The sequence below is a fragment of the Hemiscyllium ocellatum genome, chromosome 21 (genome assembly GCF_020745735.1).
Source record: "Hemiscyllium ocellatum isolate sHemOce1 chromosome 21, sHemOce1.pat.X.cur, whole genome shotgun sequence".
Lineage (NCBI taxonomy): Eukaryota > Metazoa > Chordata > Chondrichthyes > Orectolobiformes > Hemiscylliidae > Hemiscyllium > Hemiscyllium ocellatum.
In genome coordinates, this window is record NC_083421.1 from 14,972,026 (window position 1) to 14,983,526 (window position 11,501).

The window sequence follows — 11,501 nt, forward strand, 5'->3', positions numbered from 1 at the left end:
TCCGTCCAAACACAATCCAAAACTAAACTAGTCCTACCTGCCAAATCCTGGTCTATGTCCCTCCAAACCTTCCCTTTTAATGTACTTGTTCAAATGGCTTTTTACCGTTGGAATTGTACCCACATCCACACTTCCTCAAGACGTTCATTCCACCCGCAAACCGCCCTCTGTGTAACAAATAATGCCTCTCCTGTCTTTTTAAAATATCACTCCTTTCAATTTAAAAATGGGGCTTCTCATCTTGAAAGCTCCCAATCCAGGGAAAAGACAACTATCGTTAACACCAACTATAACTCTCATTATTTCAGAAACTTCTCCCAAGCTCCCTATCCATCTCCTAAACAAGTGTGAAAAAAGACTCAGTTTCTCCCCCCTTTCTTCATATCTCAAACCTTCCATACCAGGCAACATCCTGGTAAATCTCTTCTGAACCCTCGATAGTTGGATAATGCCCTTCCTATACCTGGGTCAGCAGAACAGGGCACAGTGTTCCAGAAGAGGTCTCACCCGTGTCCTGCACAATCTCAGCATGACTTCCCACATCCTATACTCAAAGACTGAGCCAATGAAGGCAAACGTGCCAAAGGCCTGTTTAAACAACCTGTCCCAGTGTGCCTCAAACTTCAAACAATTATGTGCCTCCACCCCTGGATACCTAAGGAGGGAATTTAACAGTGAGCAAATGTCTGTGGGTGGATGGGGAACACTTTCAAATTGATTTGACTTCACTTGTGAAGAAGTTTATTGTACATGTGCAGCTGAGTAAGATTGAGGATGAAAAAAGCTGATAGTTTTGAAACGTGTGGCGTTTTATTCCCTGTGAAGCATTACAAATGGAACAGAACTTTCTTGTTTTAATTGGAAAGAAAGGTTAGACCCCCGTGAGTCAGAAGTGAACCATCTCCTGGAGACACCATTCCTGCTTTACCCTGGTACCTTAAAAGTTTGATCACATTCAGATGATGCTGGGTCCATTTGGTACACTCTGATCTCCACCCAAGAAACCCACAAACAAGGCTCTGTCGTTTTACATTTTGAATCCTCTTCTCCTCAGCAGGTCTTTATTTTAATCAGATAAATGTTCCAAACAAAGTTAAATACACCATTCACATAGTTCAATGATATAAATCTAATTACTTTTAGATTGTTACAGCGACCTGTGCGAGTTTGTAGCAAATTGAATTTAAAAAGCCAGCTAAACAGCTTTTACGTGCAATTTAACTCAATGCTGTCCGTTGTTTCAGAACCATCTTCGAGCTGAACAAGATCACCTGCTCTTGTTTCTCCCCAGATATTTCTTCACGTTTTAATCGCTATCGGGGCATGTTGCTTCATCACCGAAACATTCCTCAGGGAAGATGGTTTCTCAATCCAGAGATACTGGTATTTTCCAACAAACTCGGAGATGCTCAATGTTGGTATTTGACTGTGAGAAGATAAAACTGCTCCAGGTGAGGCTCGAACTCACAACCTCGGCATTGCACATGTTTCCATACTGACATATAAGTACCACATGCTGACCGATTGCGCCACAGGAGCTACACACTACCTACTTTCTCAATATCCCCAATTTCCCCTCAGCCTTTGGCGAATTGGCTGCGATGTGAGATTTTCCGGGTTTTCTTCACCGGTGGCTCCGAACTTATTTGCGGATCTTGTTTAACTACACAGTGTTACACTGGGTTGGTATTGAAAAATGCATTTTCCCTGACTGTCCTCTGAGCCATTGATGTCTTTAGTCTGCAGAAAGCTGTGAATCTCATTCTTGGGCAGACTCAATGACTGACCATCACCGTGTCGGGGCACCGAGTTCCAGAGGTTCACCTTGCTCTGAATTATGGAATCATAGAGTCCGAGAGACGTACAACACGGAAACAGACCCTTCGATTCAATTCGTCCACACTGACCAGATATCCAGATAGTTCATTTGCCAGCACAGGGCCCATATCCCTCTCAACCCTTCCTATTCATATGCAAATGGTTTCAGAAAAAATGAACAAGAATACTCTGGATAAGTGGAGCTGGAAGAGCACAGCAGTTCAGGCAGCATCCGAGGAGCAGATTTTACTGCTCCTTGGATGCTGCCTGAACTGCTGTGCTCTTCCAGCACCACTAATCCAGTATCTGGTTTCCAGCATCTGCAGTCATTGTTTTTACCTGGACAAGGATATTGCCAGGTTCAGAGGCTGAATAGGCTGGGGCTGTTTTCCCTCGAGCATCGGAGGCTGAGTGGTGACCTTACGGAAGTGACGTTGTGAGGTTTGTAAAATCACGAGGGGCATGGATAAGGTAAATAGACAAAGTATTTTCACTGAGGCGAGGGTGACCAGAATTAGAGGGGATAGTGTTAGGGTTAGAGCGGAAAATTTAAAAGGCACTTAACGGGCAACGTTTTCACGTGGTGCATGTAAGGAATGAGCTGCCAGACAAAGTGGTGGAGGCTGATACAATTCCAACATTTTAAAGGCATTATATGTCCTGCTGTGATTTGCCTTTCCAAAATGCAGCACCCCACATTTATCTCAATTAAACTCGGTCTGAAACTCCTCAGCCCATTGGCCCATCTGTTCAAGATCCATTGGATTCTGAGGTAACCTTCTTTGCTGCCCATTACACCTCCACAGAGTGAAAGAGTCATCGAGATGTACAGCAAGGAATCAGACCCTTCAGTCCAACTCGTCCATGCTGACCAGATATTCTGACCCAATCCAGTCCCACCTGCCAGGACCTGGCCTAAAACCTTCCAATCCCCTCATATACATATACCCATACAGATGCTTTTTAAATGGTGCAATTGCACAAACCTCCACCACTTCCTCTGGCAGCTCAGATAATCCACGTAACACCCACTGTGTGAAAATATAGAACATGGAACATAGAACAATACAGCACAGAACAGGCCCTTCGGCCCACGATGTTGTGCCGAACATCTATCCTAGATTAAGCACCCATCCATGTACCTATCCAATTGCCGCTTAAAGGTTGTCAATGATTCTGACTCTACCACTGCCACGGGCAGCGCATTCCATGCCCCCACCACTCTCTGATTAAAGAACCCACCCCTGACATCACCCCTATACCTTCCACCCTTCACCTTAAATTTATGTCCCCTTGTAATACTCTGTTGTACCCGGGGAAAAAGTTTCTGACTGTCTACTCTATCTATTCCTCTGATCATCTTATAAACCTCTATCAAGTCACCCCTCATCCTTCGCCGTTCCAACGAGAAGAGGCCGAGAACTCTCAACCTGTCCTCGTACGACCTATTCTCCATTCCAGGCAACATCCTGGTAAATCTTCTCTGCACCCTCTCCAAAGCTTCCACATCAGTGGGCGGCATGGTGGCACAGTGGTTAGCACTGCTGCCTCACAGCGCCTGTAGACCCGGGTTCAATTCCTGACTCAGGCGACTGACTGTGTGGAGTTTGCACGATCTCCCCGTGTCTGCGTGGGTTTCCTCCGGGTGCTCCGGTTTCCTCCCACAGTCCAAAGATGTGCGGGTCAGGTGAATTGGCCAAGCTAAATTGCCCGTAGTGTTAGGTAAGGGGTAAATGTAGGGGTATGGGTGGGTTGCGCTTCGGCGGGTCGGTGTGGACTTGTTGGGCCGAAGGGCCTGTTTCCACACTGTAAGTCTAATCTAATCTAATCTTTCCTAAAGTGAGGCGACCAGAACTGCACACAGTACTCCAAATGTGGCCTAACCAAAGTCCTGCACAGCTGCAACATCACTTCACGACTCTTGAATTCAATCCCTCTGCTAATGAACGCTAATACACCATAGGCCTTCTTACAAGCTCTATCCACCTGAGTGGCAACTTTCAAAAATATATGTAAATAGAACCCAAGATCCCTCTGTTCCTCCACCTGACTAAGAACTCTACCGTTAACCCTGTATTCCGCATTCTTATTTGTTCTTCCAAAATGGACAACCTCAGACTTGGCAGGGTTGAACTCCATCTGCCACTCCTCAGCCCAGCTCTGCATCATATCTAAGTCCCTTTGCAGCCGACAACAGCCCTCCTCACTGTCCACAACTCCACCAATCTTTGTATCATCTGCAAATTTACTGACCCACCCTTCGACTCCCTCATCCAAGTCATTAATAAAAATTACAAACAGCAGAGGACCCAGAACTGATCCCTGCAGAACTCAACTTGTAACTGGGCTCCAGGCTGAATATTTACCATCTACCACCACTCTCTGACTTCGACCTGTTAACCAGTTTTCAATCCAATTGGCCAAGTTTCCCTCTATCCCATGCCTCCTGACTTTCTGCATAAGCCTACCATGGGGAACCTTATCAAATGCCTTACTAAAATCCATGTACACTACATCCACTGCTCTACCCTCATCCACATGCTTGGTCACCTCCTCAAAGAATTCAATAAGACTTGTAAGGCAAGACCTACCCTTCACAAATCCGTGCTGGCTGTCCCTAATCAAGCAGTGTCTTTCCAGATACTCATAAATCCTATCCCTCAGTACCCTTTCCATTACTTTGCCTACCACCGAAGTAAGACTAACTGGCCTGTAATTCCTGGGGTTATCCCTATTCCCTTTTTTGAACAGGGGCACAACATTCGCTACTCTCCAGTCCCCTGGTACCACTCCCGTTGACAGTGAAGACGAAAAGATCATTGCCAACGGTACTGCAATTTCCTCTCTTGCTTCCCACATAATCCTAGGATATATCCCGTCAGACCCGGGGGACTTGTCTATCCTCAAGTTGTTCAAAATGTCCAACACATCTTCCTTCCTAACAAGTATCTCTTCTAGCTTACCAGTCCGTTTCACACTCTCCTCTTCAACAATACGGTCCCTCTCGTTCATAAATACTGAAGAAAAGTACTCGTTCAAGACCTCTTCTATCTCTTCCGACTCAATACACAATCTCCCACTACTGTCCTTGATCGGACCTACCCTCGTTCTTGTCATTCTCATGTTTCTCACATACGCATAAAATGCCTTGGGGTTATCCTTGATCCTATCCGCCAAGGATTTTTCATGCCCTCTCTTAGCTCTCCTAATCCCTTTCTTCAGCTCCCTCCTGGCTATCCTGTATCCCTCCACTGCTCTGTCTGAACCCTGTTTCCTCAACCTTATGTAAGCCTCCTTCTTCCTCTTTACTAGACATTCAACCTCCCTCGTCAACCAAGGCTCCCTCACACGACCATTTCTTTCCTGCCTGATAGGTACATACATATCAAGGACACGTCGTATCTGCTTCTTGAAAAAGTTCCACATTTCCACCACATCCTTCCCTGACAGCCTATGCTCCCAACTTATGCTCCTCAAATCCTGTCTTACAGCATCGTAATTTCCCTTCCCCCAATTGTAAAATCTACCCTGTTGTGCACACCTATCTCTCTCCATGACCAAGGTGAAAGTCCCAGAATTCTGGTCACCATCACCAAAATGTTCACTCACTAACAAGCCCATCACTTGTCCCGGCTCATTACCGATACCAAATCCAATATGGCCTCCCCTCTGGTTGGACAATCTACATACTGAGTTAGAAAAGCTTCCTGGACACACTGCACAAACACCGCCCCATCCAATCTACTTGATCTAAAGAGCTTCCAATCAATATTTGGGAAGTTGAAGTCGCCCATGACTACAACCCTGTAGCTTCTGCACCTTTCCAAAATCTGTTTCCCAATCTGTTCCTCCACATCTCTGCTGCTATTGGGGGGCCTATAGTGAACACCCAACAAGGTGACTGCACCTTTCCTATTTCTGACTTCAGCCCATGCTACCTCCAAAGGCAGATCCCCCTCAAACTTCCTTTCTGCAGCCGTTATACCATTTCTAATTAGCAATGCCACCCCCCCCCCTCCTTTTTTACCACCCTCCCTAATCTTACTGAACCATCTGTAACCAGGAACCTCCAACAACCATTCCTGTCCCTCATCTATCCACATTTCCGTGATGGCCACAACATCATAGTCCCAGGTACCGATCCATGCCTTAAGTTCACCCACCTTATTTCTGATACTTCTTGCGTTGAAGTATATGCACTTGAGCCCATCTCTGTGTCTGCAAGTATTCCCTGTCAGTGCTACCTTCTCCACAGCCTCCCTACATTCTTGGACATCCTGAAACACAGCTAGCTTACTTGCTGGACTACAAGTCCGGATCCCATCCCCCTGCCAAATTAGTTTAAACCCCCCCGAAGAGTGCTAGCAAACCTACCCCCCAGGATATTGGTGCCCTTCTGGTTCAGGTGCAACCCGTCCTGTTTGCACAGGTCCCACCTTCCCCAGAATGCAGTCCAATTGTCCAAATACCTGAAGCCCTCCCTCCTACACCATCCTTGCAGCCACGTGTTCAACTGCACTCTCTCCCTATTCCTTGCCTCACTGTCACGTGGCACCGGCAACAACCCAGAGATGACGACTCTGTCTGTCCTAGCTTTCAGCTTCCAGCCTAACTCCCTGAGTTCTTGAATGACCTCCCCACCACCCCTCTTCCTACCTATGTCGTTGGTGCCAATGTGTACCACGACTTCTGGCTGCACACCCTCCCCCTTAAGGATTCTGAAGACACGGTCCGAGACGTCTCGGACCCTGGCACCCGGGAGGCAACAAACCATTCGAGAGTCTCACCCACGTCCACAGAACCGCCTGTCCATCCCTCTAACTAGAGAGTCTCCTATAACTAGCGCTCTCCTGCTCTCCCCCTTTCCCTTCTTAGTCTCAGAGCCAGACTTCACGCCACTGACCCCTTCACTGCAGCTTACACCTGCAAGGCTGTCCCCTCCAACAGTTTCCAAAGCTGTATATCTATTTTTTAGGGGAACGACCACAGGGGAACCCTGCACTGCCTGCTTCTTCCCCTTCCCACCTCTAACTGTTACCCAGCTACCTCTGTTCTCTGGCGTAACTATGTCCCTGTAGCTTCTATCAATCACCCTCTCAGCCTCTCGAATAATCCTCAGTTCATCCAACTCCAGTTCCAGTTCCCTAACTCGTTCGGTGAGGAGCAGGATCTGACTGCATTTCCTGCAGACGAAGTCGGCAGGAGTATCGGTGGTCACCCCTACCTCAAACATCCTGCAGGAGGAACATTCTACTGCCTGCACTGCCATGACTGTACACTTTGTCTCCAAAACAAGAACACTGAGTCAATAACACTGAGTCGCTTACCTGTGGACTTTAAAGTTAGGTTAGAGGAGGAGGGTGGGAGGGAGGCCCTAGGAAGTAGGGCTTGGGGTCTAGAACACACCCACTCAAATACTACTCATTCACCTTCCCGACCAGCTCTGCGCTCCGACCTCACTTCCGCCCGGCTCGCGCCGCTCTCCGCGGTGAAAATATTGCCCCTAGGTCTCTTTTATATCTTCCTCCTCTCACCCCAAATCTATGCCCTCTCATTCTGGACTCCCCCATCCCAGGGAAAAGGCTTTGTCTATGTATATCCATCCATGCCCCTCATAATTTTGTAAACCTCTATAAAGTCACCCCTCAGCCTCCAACGCTCCAGGGAAAACAGCCCCAGCCTATGCAACCTCTCTCTATATCTCAACTCCTCCAACCCTGACAATATCATTATAAATCTTTTCTGCACCATTTCAAGGTTCATAACATCTTTCCGATGGGAAGGAGACCAGAATTGCACACAATATTCCAAAAGTGGCTCAACCAATGTCCTTAACAGTCGCAACATGACCTCCCAACTCCTGTACTCAATATTCTGACCAATAAAGGAAAGCATAACAATTTTGGTATCATTTGCAAAATGACGAAACTATTTTCACATCCAAATCAATTATATAAAAGATGAAAACCAGCGCAGCCAGCACCGATCCTCGTGTCACACCGATGGTCACAACCTCCAGTCTGGAAGGGAACCCTCCACCAGCACCCTCCATCTTCTACTTTCGAGCCAATTCTGTAGCCATGTTGTGGTTCTGTTTGCTGAGCTGGGAATTGGTGTTGCAGACGTTTCGTCCCCTGTCTGGGTGACATCCTCAGTGCTTTGAAGCCTCCTGTGAAGCGCTTCTGTGATCTTTTCTCCGGCATTTATAGTGATTTGTATCTGCCGCTTCTGGTTGTCAGTTCCAGCTGTCCGCTGCAGGGGCCGGTATATTGGGTCCAGGTCGATGTGCTTATTGATTGAATCTGTGGATGAGTGCCATACCTCTAGGAATTCCCTGGCTGTTCTCTGTTTGGCTTGTCCTATAATAGTGGTGTTGTCCCAGTCGAACTCATGTTGTTTCTCATCTTCTCCACTAGATTCACTAGAGAGGAAGAAAAGGACAAGCAACTCCCATTCCAGACGTGATGGTACAGAGAAAACTGAACGGAGAACACCATGAAGGTATACAGGAAAGCCATACACAGAGACCAAGTCCTAAACTACAAAAGCAACCACCCCAACACACACAAAAGAAGTTGAATCAAGACACTGTTCAAAAGGGCCACAACACACTGCAGTACACCAGAACTGCAAAAAGAGGAAGAAGAACAACTATACAATATATTCGCCAGAAACGGATACCCACGCAATTTCATCAACAGATGCCTAAGGGAAAGACAACGGAATAAGGACATGCCACAACCCAAAGGACTAGCCACACTACCATACATCAAAAACATTTCTGAATGGACAGCAAGACTACTGCAACCACTAAGACTCATAACAGCACACAAACCAACAGCCACTCTCAGACAACAACTCACCAGGACGAAGGACCCAATACCCAGCTTGAGCAAAACCAATGTAGTGTACCAAATCCCAGATAAGGACTGCACAAAACGCTACTTAGGACAAACAGGAAGACAGCTAACGATCCACATCCATGAACACCAACTAGCCACGAAACGACATGACCAGCTATCCTTAGTAGCCACACACTCCGATGACAAGCAACATGAGTTCGACTGGGACAACACTACTATTATAGGACAAGCCAAACAGAGAACAGCCAGGGAATTCCTAGAGGTATGGCACTCATCCACAGATTCAATCAATAAGCACATCGACCTGGACCCAATATATCGGCCACTGCAGCGGACAGCTGGAACTGACAACCAGAAGCAGCAGGTACAAATCACTATAAATGCCGGAGGAAACATCACAGAATCGCTTCACAGGAGGCTCCAAAGCACTGAGGATGTCACCTAGACAGGCGACAAAACGTCTGCAATACAAATTCCCAACTCGGCGAACAGAACTACAACAACGAGCACCCGAACTACAAATCTTCTCCCAAACCTTTTAGCCAAGTAGCTAGTTGTCCCTGCATTCCCTGAGATTGAACCTTGCTAACCAGTCCATCATGAGGAACCTTGTCAAGTGCCTTAGTGGAGTCCATACAGGACACGTCCTTGAATATATTTTCAGGCAGATGGAGATAAATTCTGAAAAGCAAGGGATTTAAAGTTTATCATGTAGAGGCGAGTACAGGGATTTCGGGTTAGAATCAGAGTAGCCCTGAAAATGTCGAATGTTGGGGCACTGAGTTCCTCTGGTTGCGAGCATCAGAAACAGGATTATATGACAGTCTGCAGCAGTGTAAGGAAACTGGTGAAGTAACACATGAAAAACTTAGTTGTTTACTGAAAAATGCATCCAAGATTGTAATTTCAGAAGTGTGGTGCTGCAAAAGCACAGCAGGTCAGGCATCATCCGAGGAGTGGGAAAATTGATGTTTCGGGAGTGAGCCATTCCTGATAATGGGCTTATGCTCGAAAAGCATATTCTCCTGCTCCTCGGAAGATGCCTGACCAGATGTGCTTTTCCAGCGTCACATTTTTTGACTCTGATCTCGAACACCCGCAGTCCTGACTTTCTCCAAGATTGTACCCCAGTAGATTTATATGATTTCCACCTGATGAGGTCAACTTGCAGGTTGAGTCAGTCGTGAGGAAGACAAATGCAATGATGGCATTGATTTTGACAGGACTTAAATACAACAGCAGGGGTATGCTTCGGAGTCTCTATGTGGCTCTGGCCACACCACATGTGGGGTATTGTATGCAGCTGTGGCCCCATATCACATGAAGAATCTACTGGCCCTGAAGCATCTTCAGAGGAGGTTCATAAGAATTAGATTAGATTACTTACAGTGTGGAAATAGGCCCTTCGGCCCAACAAGTCCTCACCGACCCACAAGCCATCCCCTTACATTTACCCCTTCACCTAACACTACAGGCAATTTAGCATGGCCAATTCATTAACCTGCACATTTTTGGACTTGGGAGGAAACCGGAGCACCCGGAGGAAACCCACGCAGACATGGCGAGAATGTGCAAACTCCGCACAGTCAGTCGCCTGAGGCAGGAATTGAAACCTGGTCTCTGGCACTATGAGGCAGCAGTGCTAACCACTGTGCCACCATGCCACCCACTGTTGTCCCAGGAATGTGAAATCTAACATAAGAGGACCGTGTGAGGACTCTGAGTTTATACTCAATGGAGTTTAGAAGCATGAGGGGGAATCTATGTGAAACATACAGAAAACTGAATGGCATGTATCGAGAAGATGTTACGAAGATGTTTCCATTGGTAATAGAGGTGAGGACCGGAGGACATAACCGTAGAGTAACGGAAAGACCTTTTAGATTGAAGATAAGGAGAAACCTCTTCAGCCAGAGAGTGGTGAATCTATGGAATTCAAAAAGCTGTGGAGGCCACTAGGTGATTGAGTACATTTAAGACTGAGATAGATTGGTTCTTGAGTATCAAGGGGATCAAGGATTACAGGGAGAAAGAGGGAGAATGGGGTTGAGAAACTTATCAGCCATGATTGAATGGAGGAGTGTACTCGATGGGCTGAATGGCCTGATTTCTGCTCCTTTGTCTAACAGTCTTACGGTCTGTTCACCAAGTGAACATATGAAAGAATATTTTCATTTTAAACTTAACAAATGCAAATAACACATGCAGCCACTCAGCCCATCGAGCCCCGCCTCACTGTTCAGTGAGATCATGGGCGGCCTCCTAATCATCGCTACTTTTCTGTACTATCCCCTGAGCTCTTGGTGTTTTCAATCCGTCAAAAACTACTAATCTCATCTGCAACCTCTGAGGCCCCGAATTGCATAGATTCTTCCCAATCTGAGTTCCCTCATCTCAGTGCTGGATTTGATGAGTTTTTCTGGTGTTGTGTCTCTGGTGCTGATCTTGGCATCCCCTCCAGCCCTGCACTTATTTGATGTTTCCTGGCGGCAGATTGCATGGCGCCGAGATTGTACAATAGTTGGTATTTCTCTGTTGTTTCAAATCCTGGTCATGATCGTGTGTACTGCTCCATTTTCTTTCTCTTAACATGTGCAGCCGGAACACAGTTTGGGAATCAATTAATATTGCAATCAAACCTTTACAAGGAGGCGTGTGAAAATGCCGCAGTTGTCAGATCAAGTCTCACTCAAAGCAGTTTTTATGAACATAGATCAGGGCTTCTCGGAACATCAGGCTCAGGCAAATGACGGAGAATGAAATTCAGTGAAACAGACTTTGTTGGAAAATTCTTGGTCTGAGCTGACCCTGGGTGGGATA

At 46.6% G+C, this 11,501-nt stretch overlaps 1 non-coding gene across 1 annotated transcript; it reads right to left on the minus strand.

The window, feature by feature from the left end:
- Positions 1-1,443: 1,443 nt before the first annotated feature.
- Positions 1,444-1,539, minus strand: trnai-uau (transfer RNA isoleucine (anticodon UAU)). The gene is made up of 2 exons: positions 1,502-1,539; positions 1,444-1,479 (listed from the first exon to the last, which is right to left on the minus strand). It is a non-coding gene; the product is annotated as a tRNA-Ile (tRNA).
- Positions 1,540-11,501: the final 9,962 nt, after the last annotated feature.